Here is a 16743-nt window from a genome sequence, read left to right on the forward strand (position 1 = left end):
CTTCTCTACTCCTGAAGGATTGGTTGATTGGTCTGCAGGTTTCGATCCCGTTGCACTTCATGCATCTATCTCACCTCCTCCCCACCTCGTCAGGCGTTCCCTTGGCAGAGCCCTGCTACTACTGGACGTACGCGATGGTAGCCACCTTCTTAGACTAGCATGTCTCTAGGTCCTTTCGGATACCCTAGGTCAGTCTAGCATTCATTTTTCGCGCTCTTAGAGTCAAGCCCATAGGATTTTTGTCTCTACATTTTAAGGCTTCCGCTGCATTTACTCACACACACATACACATTTGCATCTTTGCACCTGTTCCTTCAGTTAGCTTTTCATTTTAGTTTTGTTTTGTTTTTGGAGCATCTCACTACTGACCTCTGTGATTGCAGACTTTGATCTCCTTTGCAGGTTTTGTTTTCAGTGTAGGGCTAACATGCAAGTTTGCCCAGTCCTACTTGGGCTAGAGACTTGGGATGTGCGTCGTTCCTTCATGGTTTCATCATCCTTGGAGTTTTGCTCTTCTACCAGCATGAAGGCTTCCCCTCCCGAGGCGGATCGTGCAACATCTCTCTTGATGCTATCATGGCGGTAACTTCTACCTAGCTCTTCCAGCTGGGATACTTCCTCCTCCTCTTCATTCCTTATGGTTCTCGGTACCACACGAAGACCGACATCGGGCTCCTCTTCTTTCTTCGGCATCTACATCCAGGTTGAGAGGGGGTTCCTACCCTTCTTGGCATTCTACAGGCTTCAGCACTTTGTCTTCGACATCGACTTCTCCCCCCTGTTGTACCTTACCCTTTACATTGCATGATTTCATCATCTTTGTACTAGGGCGCTTGGGCAAGTGAACAATTTCTCCATGAGGGACACTGTCCAAGTGACACCTGCTGCATGAGCATTCTTCAGAATGTAGCATACTTTGTATCTCATTATGCAGAGCACCACTTGAGCGGATCCTAAGCTGTTTCCACCGGCGGCTATTGTTACCACACCACCATCCTTCTTCATCACATGGATACCTCATCACCTACTTTTCCTCGTCATTAACACCCTGAGTGGATAGGTTAGCTTGTACTGTTTTGTGATGTGTTGGGTGTACCCTCCCTACTCCCGTCTTCTGGGTCACTATTCCTCAATCGGCCGCATCCCATAAAATTTACCACACATATTCAAAAATAAAAATTAAATTAAAAAAAACAAAACACAAAAGTTCCATGTAGCTCCATCTGCCTTTGTAGGGCTTGGTAGGCCACTGGGAAGCCGACGTGCACCCTTTGTCCGATGCCCTGTCCTCTCTAGGGTGACTACTTGGATTCCCTTGGTACGATAACCATCGCCTCTGTAGTCTTGGTAGGCCACTGAGCAACTGACGTGCACCCTTTGTCCGATGGCTTGGCTGCTTTGGGGTCGGATGCCTTGGGGTACATAAACATCACAATGGCTGGCCTAACCTTTCGGCTCAGTTTTGGGCCTGAGAGGGGATGTTGAGCTAAAATATGCATTACTTACCGATTAGCCTCTTAAACAGCCCCAAAACACACTAAAAATGCTCTTTTAGAGTAAAACCCTAAAACGGGGAGCGGTTCGAGAGAGTTCAATGGAAACCCTAAAAAGGGGAGCGGTTCAAGAAAGTTTAGTGGAAACCCTAATTTTTGGGGCACCCTTCCACATCTATAAATAGACAGGCTGCCCCCATTCAGCAATCATCCTTGTTTTGCAGGTTACACCAGCCCACACACCCTCTGCTGCTATTGGCGCCTAGTTTCCAGCCTGCAGCCCGCCTCCATCTGCTGTCCAGCCATCATCGACTGCAGCCACATCATCTTCAGCCTGTCCATTGCTCTAGGCGATAGCTATCAGCTGCTGGCGACTGCTCTAGACTGTCCCAGACTGCTGTTCAGCCTGCTGTCCATCATCTCCAGGGTCAGCCAGCCTGCGTTTTCAGCATTGCAGCCCCTGACACTCTCAGACACTGTTTCAGCCTGCTGTTTACAGTAGACTGTGTGCAGTTTCCAGCCCCCGATCGGTGGTACACTGCTGCGTTTACTAGTTTCCAACCTCCAGACTGCTGTGTTTTGGTGACCACCCTGCTGCCATTCACTATTCAGCACTCCTACACTCTGATTGGTGGTCACAGACTTGGGATCCGTCTTCGGTGGACGTCACACTCCGACATTGCTCTGACCTTGAGCACACTGTACACTCTTACATTCATTTACAGCATTCATTCACTTCAGAGTCGTGTGTTCTCTCTCCCTTCTTCTGTTTGTGTTTGAGTTTTTGTGTTTGAGTTTTGAGTTTTGTGTTTAGGGTTTGAATTTTGAGTTTTGCGTTTAGGGTTTGAGTTTTGTCCTCTGTGTTTGTGTCTGTGTCTGTGTCTTTGTGTTTCTGTCGTGGTCGTACACTCTGTGTGTCCTCAGTGCAAACCCTAGTAGTCTTCTTAACAGCTCCTCCTCTGAGTCATCAAAGCTTGTGAATTGGTAAGACATCTTCGATCCTGCAATCACCTAGAAAGTTGCGTTTGGATGAGACAATAAGAAAGAAAGAAGGTAGTCAGCTATAGAGACTGTAAATGTGTCGTCTAGGGAAAAGTTGTCGCTTGCCACCAAGAAGTTGTCACCTACACAAAAAGTTTTCGCCCACAGTAGGATGTGATTACCTGCAAGACGTAAATTTACATTTTTTGCAAAATGCAGAAATAGATGCTGCCTAATGCTTGAATGCTATCTCCTTAGTCCTGGAGACTGTTGCCTAGTTGTCAGGAAGATCAAACTGGGATTGGACCACCTAAACGTGTATTAAATGTAGCAAACACAGGCTGAAAATCTGCATTTTGAAGACGTGGGCTGCTCCTCCATGATGAAAACTTGCTCTTTTGGCCAAGTTGCATCAATAGGTGCCAAAAAAGCTGGCCGACCAGCATTTAATGCTAGTCATTGAAGAAAATGCCAAAAAAATAGGGAAGACCTCAAAAAAATCCTAAACGACAATGACAATGTTTGGCAGGTGTAGGCAGCTTGTGAAAAGTAGGAACTACCCTAGGAATGCACATAAGGAAGGAGCTCACAACCAAGAGATGACAAACTAACATAACTAACATAGGCAGGCTAACAACATTGAGTTATTGTGATGTTGAGATTTCTTGCTTAATGTTGTATAGGTAGCGTTGCTATGAAAAATGAAGCACAAATGGTTAAATCACTTGGCGGAGTCAATGGAAACAAAGGATATATTTCCAAAGCTACATGAGTGCCATACAGTGTGTTGTTGACAGTCATGTTTATCATGCACTATCATCTCTTGCTTGTGAGCCTCAGTTTGAGTCATACAAGGACATTAGGAGCTCTGATATTCAGTTTGTCACGTGTTTTGATGGAGGAGGCAGCTCTATTTAGACTCTAGAGTTTGCATTTGTTTTACAGTCGAATTTTAGGTGTGTTTACACTGGTTGGTTATTTTCCAGCACAATGTACTTCTTTTTCAGCGAGTTTGGGCTATGTTCACACTGTCCAGGATAGGGCAGCCAGCATTGATGATGGTGATAAGTATATTCCCCTATTTTTTATATAGTTGGCGAGCATTTATGGCCACCATAGAACCAAGTCGACCGATTTTTGTTTGTTATTGCTATTTATATGCAGTCTCCATGTGGTGATCGATGCGCAGTAAAGGTTCAATGTTTAGCAATGCCAATGGCACAGAGAGAGAGAGAGAGAGAGAGGGAGAGAGAGAGAGAGAGAGAGAGTAGAGAGTGAAAGAGAGAGATGCACGATGTGTGGGTACAAATAGTGTACCTCTTTTTAGGTTTTTGTGACAGCTATATGTGAAGTACTATAGTTATATGTAGTTTCCATGTCGTAGCTGACGCGTAGCAATGGCAGAGAGAGAGAGAGAGAGAGTGTGTGTGTGTGTGTGTGAGAGAGTGAGCAGCAGCAGTAGAGAGTGAAAGAGAGGAATGCACAATGTGTGGGTAGAAAGAGTGTACCTCTTTTTAGGTTTTTGTGATAGTTATATGTAAAGTACTAAAGTACAAGTGCTAAGGGTATATTCACACATGTGCACGTATAAAAGGCACGGTGGCCCTTTATTCCCAACAACCTCCCACCTAAAGGTAGTGTGCCTGAAGGTTGAGAAAAGAATCAACTAAGTCTAAGTATATACAAAGCTGAAATACATATACTATCCAACTCCCATCATCTGTCGACAATGAGCAAACCACTCTGTTGGAAGCCCCTTCGTGAGAGGATTTGCAAGATTATCATCTGTATGTACCTTGACAAGCTTAATGCTTCTGTTGCCAAGTACATCCCTGGTAAAGTGATACTTCGCTTTTATGTGCTTCATCTTTGCATGAAAAACGAGATTCCATGCTAGCATAATAGCACTCTGACTATCACAATAAAGAACAAGAGTCTCAATAATACCAAGCTCTCCCACCAGAAATTAAAGCCATAAAGCCTCCTTGCATACCTTAGTGGCAACCACATACTCTGCCTCTCTAGTAGACAATGCAACACACTTCTGTAGCTTGGAGATTCAAGAAATTGCTCCCCTTGTGAAGATGAATACAAACACTGAAGTAGACTTCCTGCAGTTAGCATGACCAACATAGTTTGCATTTGTAAAGCCAATGATAGATGCCTTTTGCTTTCCAAAGCAGATGCACAAATCCTTTGTACCCTTAAGATATCTCATAATACCTTTCACTACTTCCCAATGCTTTCTGCCAGGATGTGACATGTAGTTGCTAACTACTTCCACCACAAATGTTATGTCGGACGTGTAGCAACCATAGCATACATCAAGCTATCCACAGCTGAGGCATATAAAATCTTGACCATTTCAGCCTCTTCATCATTAGAACTTGGATATATACTCATGATGTGACTCATAAAGAAGACCTTTCGATCTGTCCCTAAGTATATGCATGCCAAGTGTCACCAAGTGGTGATACTTTTTACAGTTGCTTTTTTTGTTTACTTATATAAATATTTTATTTTTCTTTTCTTTAGTTGTTGCTGCTTTTTACCCCTAGAGTTCTCTTGGATTAAGCCAGTATCTTTGCATGGACAAAAGAGGCAGCCATTGGGACAAGTTCCATATTGAATGGGTACTAAAGAATAGAATGTCAGTGGTTTAGGACTGTGTGCTTAGCCACTAGAGATGGTGTAGGACAATGAGCCTGGCCAAGACAAAAGTGCACATGTGAGAATGCTCACGGAATAAAAGTCACCGTAACTGAGCCACATTACACTTTTTGATGTGGTTGCAATAATAAAAGTTGCTCATAATAACTTTAGGAATGCAAGGGTCACCATTCCTAAAATTTAGGAAGTTACTATTTTTGGACCCCATAATTTGTTCGCATCATTATCTTCATTTTTGCATGAGGATTAATTCTTTGGTTTGTGCCAGGTCAAATTGTGCACCGATCATGGAGAATTTTAGACCGCAAGGTTTAAACGGGAAAACTGTTACATGTATACCATGTAGTATAAATTCCCAAAGAGAGAGAGAGAGAGAGAAAGAGAGAGCATTAAAAAAAACGTAATAGGTATGAGGGGCAGATCTGAGAGTAAAGTTTTGAGGAGCTAAGGGCAGATTGCTGCAAGTACATCAGCTATGGAGAGTACTTCTTCATCTCTTACTCATGTACGGATGTAGAGCTTGCTCCCTCTGGTCAACTCTCTCTCTATTCTCAAAGGAAATGCTCTGCATGATGGGCTAATTCCATCGAACGAACTAAAGAAAGTGATGACCATGCCACACATGAACAGGGTTTTTCATCTCTGATTTAGTGTTGTTTGTGGGATTGTTTTACTACTGGAATGATGCCAAGGTAGAAGGGATGTTGTTCTAGATATGCTAGACAATAAGAACAGTGAATACAGAGTTCTACGAGACTGGAATTCTGCATATGAATTTTTGAGTTATGGTCACAGAAAATGCTTTTCTAAAAGGAATGTTGTTCTAGATATGCTAGATAGTAAGAAAGTAAATACAGAGTTCTACAGACTGCAATTCTACACATGAATCATTGAGTTATGGCCACAGAAAATGCTTTTCTAAAAGGGATGTTGTTCTCGATATGATGGACAGTAAGAACAGTAAATACAGAGTTCTACAGAGACTGCAATTCTGCACATGAATCATTGAGTTATGGTCATAGAAAATGCTTTCCTAAAAGGGATGTTGTTCTGGTCATGCTATACTGTCCTTATGCAGCTGGGAATTACTTAGAAAATATGAAAACCAATTGTTCACAGGTTATGTATTTTGAAACATTTCATTTTGTAACTTTCCATCTTTTAATTGATAAAGAAATACCGAGAGGGGCGCCGGTCTTCGGAGCCAATCTGGTGTTGAGCGAGGAAGTGAGGTGTTTGTGTGTATGTGTGTGTGTGTGTGTGTGTGTGTGTGTGAAAAGACCAGGTGTTAATTGAAGGAACTACCATTTTATATGAGTCATAGACCAGTTTCATGGTTCTTTCCCCGGGATTTGAATTCTTTTTTGTAAGAATTTAAGCTCGGACAGTTTTGGGTGAAAAGGCCATACACACAGGTTTTACAGAGATTACAGAACTAGAGAGATAGCAGACATGGACAAAGGCAAAGGAAAACTTCCCCATGAAGAAGAGAGTTCTTCTTGTGCTCGTGGATACCGAAGAGAGTATCGGTGCACAGGTGTCAGCACCTTCTAGAACCGACATTGAACCACAAGATGAGGAGCAAGAACAAGAGGACTTGTTTATGGCACAACTTCTCAGTATGGTTAGCTCTTTCCAACAGCTTATAAAGAATCCTCGAATGCAAAAAATTTTGAAGTCACATAATGAGGATTCTCAGGTTGAGTCATCACATCATACCGTGGAGCGCTCAAAAAGGCAAACCTCTAACGTGCGTAAGCATGCGGAAAAGACACCAAACATGGAGACAGGTCCAGTGCAACAAGAAGTACAAGCACAGGACCGGGGAGTGAATGGTCAAGGCAGTAATGCACAAGTGGCACAGCAGACTATTCCTCCTCAGTTTGCTACTTATCCTGGTTACTTTGGTGGTGGGTCAATTTTTCAAGCAATGGCTGGATTACCCACGGGTTATCAGGGATACTTGCCTAGAGGGCCACCAGGAATGATGCCTATTGAGACAGTGAACCCACTTTATGCTAATGTTGATCTACAGTCCTGTATCAGACTTTGCAGAGTCCTTATTTGATGCCTGGAGTACAAAATGCAGTGGCTGGTTTTTTTCAGCCTAGTGGGCATATGGCAGCTAAGACAGGTGAAATGAATGTTGATAATGCGCCTACGGGACTCCCCTTTTTACAGCCGCCTGCCTATGACAACCTGACACCAAAAGGTGCAAAGCCTAAAGACTACAAAGAGGGTAGTCAGGCATTAAAGTTTCAAACCTTCAGCGGTATGCAAGATAAGCTGAAAGCTTTGACATTTATATTGCAGTTTGATGCAGCTTACACTGGAGAGAATTTTACTGAGACTTCTAAGGTACGGAAGGCTGCAACTTTTTTGAAAGGTAAAGCTTTGCAGTGGTGGAACATATTGTTGATGCAAGGATATGCACCTGCCACTTGGGTCCATTTCAAACAGTTGTTTGCAGCCTCATGGTTAACTAACGCGTTTGAAGTAGATGTCATGACTGCATGGCATAAATTAGACGCGGCAAATTGTGAGGATTTAGAAGAGTACAATAAGAAATTTTGGGAAGCACTTTTGCCCGTGAGTTCTTACAGAACAATGCCCCTGTCAGAACAAATTGAAAAGTACTGTTGCGGTTTGCCCAAAGCCATCAAGGATTATTGTACCAAGATGTCACAACTCTATAGAAACAGAATTTGTATCCTTTTTCATTAATTTGTCTATATAATGATTTATTAAATTTATTTCCTTTGCACTAATTAGATATAAAGAAAAGTGCATTGGAGCTGGCCACTGATGAGTGGTCACAGGTTATGGTGGACCCATACAGTGGGTTCGAGAAAAGATAGTTCAGTGTGCATTGGAGCTGGCCACTAATGAGTGGTCACAGGTTATGGTGGACCCATACAGTGGGTTCGAGAAAAGATAGTTCACACTTCCACCTATATGGCCCGATTAGGCGCCTGTGACTAGAACTCACGCATATCAGGGTTAGACTCGCACACAGAAAGGATTGATGCCTTGAAGTGTGGGCTAGATCCACCAGAATATACAGTTACAATCAACAAGATGACATGATCATGAAATGCTTGTATAATGTGCATGTGTGGGCTGAAAGCTTAAAATGCACATTTCTTTGCATAGGAAAGTCACATGAAGATTCTGATACCATTTTTGTGATGTACACGGAAAAAGCTTTCATATGACACCCATATTGGGAGGGTCCCTAAATTTTAGGAGATCCCTAAATTTTAGGAGCCTCGAATTAGCCTAAAAATGCTAGTCCTAAAAAATAGGAATGTCATTCTAAAAATAGTAAGTTCTGTACTCTGACTGTGCTTACTAAATTTGGTTGTTTCTATTCTTGACAGTATTCAGCCCAAAAAGGAAGGCCATAGAGAAGAGACAAGTGTCAAGACACTTGTCACACAAGTTTCCAAGTGTTCCACCACTTGTCACATCTCATGACACGTGGCTGGACACTTGTCTTGTGCTACTCCACTTTCCCCTTTTGTACTAGCTCTTCCCTCTCCTATAAATAAAAGCTCGTTTTTCTTCATTCAGCATCATTTTTCTTTGCTGTAAACTCATGTACAACACCCACAGATAGCCAGAAACTGGCCCCATCCATCCCCATCATCATCCCCCACTTCTCTATTATCAAATTCCTCCATATTCTCTCTTCTATCCACTGCTGTTTTACAGGACAGCAAGCCTGTAAATTCATTACAGCACCTCCTTCTCAAGCTCTTTCTTCCATTTTAGCAACAAGAAGCAAGCCCTATCCATGTACTACTGTTCAACGATGGAGAAAGGCTGATTTCCCCTCTTTCTTCTCTCATACTGTAAAGAAATCAGTTCTTATCATTACATAATAGATAATGCACGTGTGTTTGTACATCTTTGCATGATCTTGTGAGAGTGAGAATTACTTCTCCTCACTCTTAGATTGATTGTAACTGAGCTCTTCCCTAAGGGACTTGGGTTGAGCAGAAATACATTCCTTCGGGGGGGGGGGGGTTGCCCATCTTCAACCCTCAATCCTGTCTCCATTACTTTTACATTTTCATGGTTGTAATTTTGTGAGTAATTTTCATTTTCAGCTTTAAGTGTTCATTCTCTTTTATATTAAATCTCGAAAACAAGCAAATATCATAATTGTTAAGCATACTACGTTGTTCGGGGCGTTTACACAAGACCAGGGTTACAAATATGGCACAGTTAATTGAAAATGCCGGTGTGGCAAATGCATTGTTGAAAGGAAAAGCTAACAGCTTTAAAGGCACTGAAAAGAAGGATTCTCAATTTAAGTAGGATCCTGGCAAGAAGAAGAAGCAATTTCTAGAAAGGACCAGCTTTACAAAGAAGTCTTTTTGGAAGAAAAGATTTCAGCAGCAACCTCAAACTTCTTTTAAACAGAGCAAAGGACAAAAGAGGCCACTTTTTGGCAAATCATTTGAAGAAAGAAAGGCCTTAATGATGGCTGGGAAATGCTTTATATGTGAACAAAAAGGCCATATTGCTTCTAAGTGCCCACAGCAATCTTCTAAAGATGCGGAGGATAAAGATGCGCCAAGTAAAAAGAAGCCCAGCATTGGCTTAGTGCCTGATATGGTGGGAGATCAATCAGCTAATGATACTACAGAATTGTGCAAAGCTTGGGGAAAGATTAGAGATTCCATAGTGCTTATTTTCTTTGTTCCTGGAGCTCGTGCAAACTTTATCTCACCAGCATTGGTAGCTAAGCTGGGTATATGTCTAAAGGAAATGGGACCGGTTGGACAGGCTGATTTGGCATGCCCAGGACATACTGAACATATCACCCCCATTCTTGGCAAACTCCGTATGCACATTCAAAGCTATGTGGACACAGAGGAGTTCCATATTATGCCTTTAGAGAGCTGTGATGTTCTGTTGGGTATTCCATGGTGCCACAAGAAGCATGCTATCTTGGATACTTACAATAAAACGATTACTCTTGTACATAGGGGCAAGACTCATGTGTTAGATGTGAAGCTTAAAGGAGAGTCTGTCCTGGTTGTTTCTGCTTCTCCAATTACTTCTGTAATGAAAAATCATATTTCTGCGTACTTGGTTTTTAAAAAGCAAGTTAATGAAGTTGACAGTAATGTGTATGTACTAGATGAAAGTAGAAAGGCTTTCTTGGATAAATTCAACGACTGTTTCTCAGATTCGTTACTAGGAGAGTTACCCCCTGAGAGCCCTGAAGATCATACCATAGATCTTATTCCAGAGACTAGTCCACCCAATAGGCCATCGTACAGGGTCAGTGCAGCGCAACAGAAAGAGATTATGACACACGTTAATGAGCTTTTAGAGAAGGGACTAATTCAACCCAATAGTTCTCCATTTTGTTCACCTGCGTTGCTAGTTCAGAAAAAGGACGGCTCTTGGCGAATGTGTATTGACTACAGAGCCTTGAATAAGAACATGATCAAAAATAGGTTTCTGATTCCGAGCATAGATTACATTCTTTATCAATTACAGGGAGCAAGAATGTTTAGCAGGATAGATTTGAAAAGTGGGTACCATCGGATCAGAATCACGCCAGAGGATATCCATAAGACTGATTTTAGAACGACATTTGGTCTCTATGAATTTTTAGTCATGCCGTTTGGATTGACTAATGCTCCTGCTACATTTAACACGATGATGGATAGAATTTTCCGCCCTTATCGAAGTTTCGTTGGCACATTCTTTGATGATATGATTATCTTTTCAATGAATAAAGAGGAGCATAGAAAACACTTAGTTACAGTCTTTAATGAGTTTAAGCATAACAGATTGCTCATTAATGGCAAGAAGAGTGGATTCTTTTTGTAAGAGATTCACTTCCTTGGGTATATAGTTTCTAAAGATGGTGTGAAGATGGATCCTGCAAAGATAGAAGCAATTGTCTCTTGGCTAGACTTGAAAACCATTCATGATGTCCGCATTTTCCTTGGCCTATGCTCTTCCTACAGAAGATTTGTAAGACACTTTGCAAAGATTGCTTCTCCTTTACATGCGCTTGAAAAGAAGGATGTCAAATGGCAATGGACTGACAAAGAGAAATCAGCATTTAGATGTTTGAAGGGGAAAATGACTACAAATCCAGTACTTATTTTGCCAGATCTGTCTAAGCCATTTGTAGTGCAGTGTGATGCATGTGGAAACAACATTGGTGTTGTATTAATGCAGAATGGCCGAGTTGTGGCATACCAGAGTAGAGTACTTTCTGTCATTGAAAGGACTTACCAAATTTATGAGAAAGAGTTATTGGCTGTGATCCATGCACTTTCTAGTTGGAAGCATTGTTTGCTTGGTGCTCATTTTGTAGTGCAAACGGATCATCAAACACTTAGATACTTTCTCACACAGGCTAAATTGTCAGAGAAGCACATGCATTGGGCAAATTTCCTATCTATGTTTCATTTTCAGATAGTGTATGTGGAAGGCAAGAAGAATGTAGTTGTAGATACTTTATCTCGCAAACCACAGGTGTCAGTTGTTTCAATTTCTTATCACCATGAATTGGCTGATATGAAAGAGCAGTATTTTGATGATGAAGATTTCTCTGAAATCTATGAACAGTTTATCAATGGCCAACATCATGATTATTATATGTTCAAAGAAGGCTTTAACATCATGCATGGAAGACTATGCGTTACAAAACAACTAAAGCCAAAAGTTTTATTAGAAAATCATGCTCCACTGTATGCAGGACATTGTGGTATTGATGCTACAGTCAAAGTGGTAGAGACTTTCTTCTATTGGCCAGCCTTGAGATCTAATGTTGATGCATATGTCAAATCTTGCCTTGTATGCCAAAAGGTCAAATTTGATAGACAGGGGACACTAGGGTTATTACAACCACTACCTAATCCAAAAAGGCCATGGGAAAGTATTGCCATGGATTTCATTTTTTATCTTCCAAGAACTTCTTCAGGGAATGATGGAATCTGGACTATCATTTGCAAATTCAGCAAACAGGCACATTTCATTCATGTAAGAAAAAAGGTATTTATGCATAATATCTTCAAGTACCATGGAATGCAATGGTCAATTGTGAGTGATAGAGATCCAAGAATGACTAGCTTGTTTTGGAAAGCATTGTTTGAAAACATAGGCACTACGCTGAAATTTTCATCTTCTTTCCATCCACAAATTGATGGACAGTCTGAAGAAGCAAATTCGATTCTTTTAGATCTACCCAAGTGTTATGTTTCAGATCATAAGACTACAGTGCACTCATCTACTGGCAAAGCACCTTTTGAGATTGTGGAAGGTGGAAAGAAACTCCCTCCCATTTTGCAAACAAAAGATAACATTTTTGAAGTAGATCATTATGGTCAAGTTAAAGTCACAAGCTATATAGAAAAGAGCTGCTGATAGTCATCGTCGGGAATTATTATTCAAAAAGGATGATTGGGTCTTATTGCGTTTTGAAAAGGCACGTTTGAGAAAACAGAAGAGCAAGGAACATTTGTTTCCAAAGTTGAGTATGAGTTACTATGGCCCTTTTCAAGTCTCAAAGAAGATCAATGACGTGGCACATAGGTTGAAATTGCCAGAGAATTGGAAAATTCATAATGCATTCCATGTGAGCCTATTGAGGCCTTTTATTGGTGAACTGCCAGAAGATATGGTTTAAGAGGAATAGCCTGAAGTAGAGGAATTAGATGAGATTCTAGTTCCTCAACAGATCCTAGCATATAAGGATAGGAAAGTAAAAGGTAGAGTTATAAGAAGATTTTTAGTGAAGTTCAAGAACTATTCACCAATGGATGCCAAATGGATGGAAGAGGCTGAATTGGCAGATTCGCCTCAATTATTGCAACTTTACCAAGAAGCTTTCTTGCTGGAATCTATATTGACTTGCTTTTTGAAGCAATGTGCATTCTCTATTGTACAATTGAATACTGCGTCTCATTGAATAATGCACATGGTTTACACTTAGCATTAACATGTGTATCATTGAATGAAATCTCAGTGCTTTGAAGTCGTATTTGTTACACTTCAGTTGAATGATTATACATATTGTGACACTAATAGTTCGGGGATACATGCTATCGCCCTATGTTGCATCCGGAAACATGTATATTAAAAAGGCTCCTAGTAATCATAGTTGGATACAGGATGTGATCCTCCACCTATGTAAGACTTAAACTTGCAATGACACAAATGGTAGTGGGAAAACTCCTACCATTGCCCCGTATCATCTGTTCGCGAGTGATACATGCGATGGTACTAATAACATGGAGAATCTTGTTATCGTCTATGTCATCCGTTAGCATGTGTGGCATGCAATCGAGATCGCTTGCTTCTTTCAAGAGGAGGGTATGTCACCAGGTGGTGATACTTTCTGTAGTTGCTTTCCTTGTTTACTTATATAAATATTTTATTTTTCTTTTCTTTAGTTGTTGTTGCTTTTTACCCCCAGAGTTCTCTTAGATTAAGCCGGTATCTTTGCATGGCCAAAAGAGAGCCATTGGAACAAATTGGACTAATGGTTTGTCTGAGCCTTAGGACCGGTTCCATATTGAATGGGCACTAAAGAATAGAATGCCAGTGGTTTAGGACTGTGTGCTTAGCTACTGGAGATGGTGCAGGACAATGAGTCTGGCCAAGACAAAAGATGCATATGTGAGAATGCTCGCAGAATAAAAGTCACCGTAACACCATCCCTAAAATTTAGAGAGTTACTATTTTTGGACCCCATAATCTGTTCACGTCATTATCTTTGTTTTTGCACAAGGATTAATTCTTTGGTTTGTGCCGAGGTCAAATTTTGCACCAATCATGGAGAATTTTAGACCGCAAGGTTTAAACGGGAAAATTGTTACATGTATGCCATGTGGCACAAATTCCCGAGAGAGAGAGAGAGAGAGAGAGAGAGAGAGAGAGAGCATTAAAAAAAACGTAACAGGCATGAGGGGCAGATCTGAGAGTGAAGTTTTGAGGAGCTGAGGGTAGATTGCTGCAAGTACATCAGCTATGGAGAGTACTTCTTCGTCTCTTACTCATGTACGGATGTAGAGCTTGCTCCCTCTGGTCAACTCTCTCTCTATTCTCAGAGGAAATGCTCTGCATGATGGGCTGATTCCATCGAAGGAACTAAAGAAAGTGATGACCATGCCACACAGAAAGAGGGTTTTTTAGCTCTGATTTAGTGCTGTTTGTGGGGACTGTTTTACTGCTGGAATGATGCCAGGGTAGAAGGGATGTTGTTCTGGATATGCTGGATAGTAAGAACAGTGAATACAGAGTTCTGCAGACTGCAACTCTGCACATGAATTATTGAGTTGTGGTCACAGAAAATGCTTTCCTAAAAGGGATGTTGTTCTGGATATGCTGGGCAGTAAGAACAATAAATACAGAGTTCTACAGACTGCAATTATGCACATGAATCATTGAGTTATGGCCACAGAAAATGCTTTCCTAAAAGGGATGTTGTTCGGGTCATGCTGTACTGTCCTTATGTTTATTTTGTAACTTTCCATCTTTTAATTGATAAAGGAATACCAAGAGGAGCACCGGTCTTCAGGGCCAATCTGGTATTGAGCAAGGGAGAGAGGTCTTTGTTTGTGTGTGTGTGTGTGTGAGAAGACCAGGTGTTAATTAAAGAAACTACCGCTTTATGTGAGTTATAGACCGGTTTCACCAAAAATATGATTTGTCTCACCAAGATCCTTCATATCAAAGCTGCTATGTAGGTTTTGATTCAAGGCATCTAATGCATGAATATCCCTACCACCAATTAGCATGTCATCCACATGAAAATTCAGCATAATAAGGCTACTATCTGCCGCCTTCTTGGTATACAAGTAGTGATTCACTTGACTTCTCTTAAATCCTGGAGATTGCATGAATGTATCAAACTTATGATACCATTCACTCGGTGCTTGTTTCAGCCCATACAAGCTTTTGTTGAGCTTACATCATAGAAACAGGCGGCCGTTCCGGCTTGTAGGAACGCGTTCTAAACCCTCCAAGGAGGTGAAACGGCTAGGGAACGTTCCCTGCCGTTCCCAAGGCCATTCCCTACCATTCCCTGTCGTTCCTTGTTTGGAACGGCCGTTCCAGGCTTGTTGACCGAAAATTGACGTTTTTTCTGGTTTTTTCTTTTTGCTTGGGTCACACTGCTTCTACTACATATTCACCCATCTCCATTGCCTAATGTGCACACACTAATCTCTCTCTCTCTCTCTCTCTCTCTCTCTCTCTCTCTCTCTCTCTTTTCGTAAAGCTCTCTCTCTCTCTCTCTCTCTCTCTCTCTCTCTCTCTCTCTCAGGTTGAAGATTCAAAGTGTCAAGACAACCCACAAGCTAATTAGGAGTCCATGCAAAGTTCAAATTTGATGCATTATCAACTCTTGCAAATCACAATCAAATTTCAGCCTATCCTCAATCCCAAGGTATTCATCCATTTATATTGTCTAATTTCAAGGGAAATTGGGATAATTGGGGCAATTCAAGGCAATTTGGAGCTATGGGGGTAATCGAGTCAATTTTGGGACATTTGGGTCAATTTCAAGCATTGAGGGGTATTGGGGTAATTAGAGGGACATTCTTTGGGGCAATTTGGGTCATGCAGGGCATATTTGGGGCACTTAAGACATGTGTCATTCCCCCCATTCCCGTTCCTTGACCTTGGACGTTCCCCCATTCCAAGGGGTTCCGTTCCCGTTCCAGGTAACTATGGCTTACATACCATCTTTTCTTGCCCTTTAGCCACAAAATCTTTTGGTTGTTGCATATACATGTCCTCATGTAGATCACCATGTAAGAAAGCAGTCTTTACATCCATCTGTATGAGTTCCATATCCTCACATGCAAACTAACCCAATATGGTTCGTAAAGTAGCCATTAAAAAATCTCATCAAAGTCAAACCCACGTTAACCAAATATGGTTCGTAAAGTAACCATTTTGACTACAAGAGAAAAGATCTCATCAAAGTCAATCCCACGTTCCTACTTGTACCCTTTGGCAGCAAGTCATGCTTTGTACTTTGGTGAGGAACCAGACATGACCATCTTGTAAACCCGTTTGCATGGTAGGATTTTCTGCCCCTTAGGCAAATGTACCAAATCCCAAGTACCATTTTTTTTTAGAGATTCCATCTCTAACAGCATAACTTTATGCCATTTCTTGTTGTCCTCTATGTCCATTGCTTCCTTCAAGTATGACAATTCACCATAATCTATCAACATGACATAATCAACAACATAATTAGCACTAGAAACAAACCTATTTGGCTGTTTGGTATTTCTCGTCAACATACGAACCCAATGATCAGTGTTTGTTGGCTGTTCAACCTGCAAATCTGCATTAACAGCTTGCTGTTCCAAAGGTTCAGTAGGCTGTCCTACCTGTTCCAGTTGTTTCAATGGCGCATTTTCTTGCTGAAACTGTGGTATATCATGGGCAACTTCTTGCTGATCAATCTCAACATCATTTCCTGCATTTATAGGGTCATTTACACCAAGTATTTGCTATTGTATAATGGGCACTCTTTATTGTCCTACACGTATTTCTTCTCAAAACACAACTCTTCTCACTTTCTCTATCTTTTTGGGCTGTTTATGCA

At 41.3% G+C, this 16743-nt stretch overlaps 1 protein-coding gene and 1 pseudogene across 2 annotated transcripts in view; one reads left to right on the forward strand and one right to left on the reverse strand.

Annotated features, from left to right (window-relative positions):
- LOC148018764 (coiled-coil protein) overlaps nucleotides 1-16743 on the reverse strand; it is a 76976-nt gene that overhangs the window by 33408 nt on the left and 26825 nt on the right. The gene's annotated exons all lie outside the window — the stretch shown is intronic.
- On the forward strand, nucleotides 6625-10915 carry LOC148018765 (uncharacterized; annotated as a pseudogene).

The sequence above is a fragment of the Lygodium microphyllum genome, chromosome 20 (assembly GCF_053477565.2).
Source record: "Lygodium microphyllum isolate KBCC chromosome 20, Lygodium_microphyllum_v1.1.10, whole genome shotgun sequence".
In the NCBI taxonomy this organism is placed as follows: Eukaryota; Viridiplantae; Streptophyta; class Polypodiopsida; order Schizaeales; family Lygodiaceae; genus Lygodium; species Lygodium microphyllum.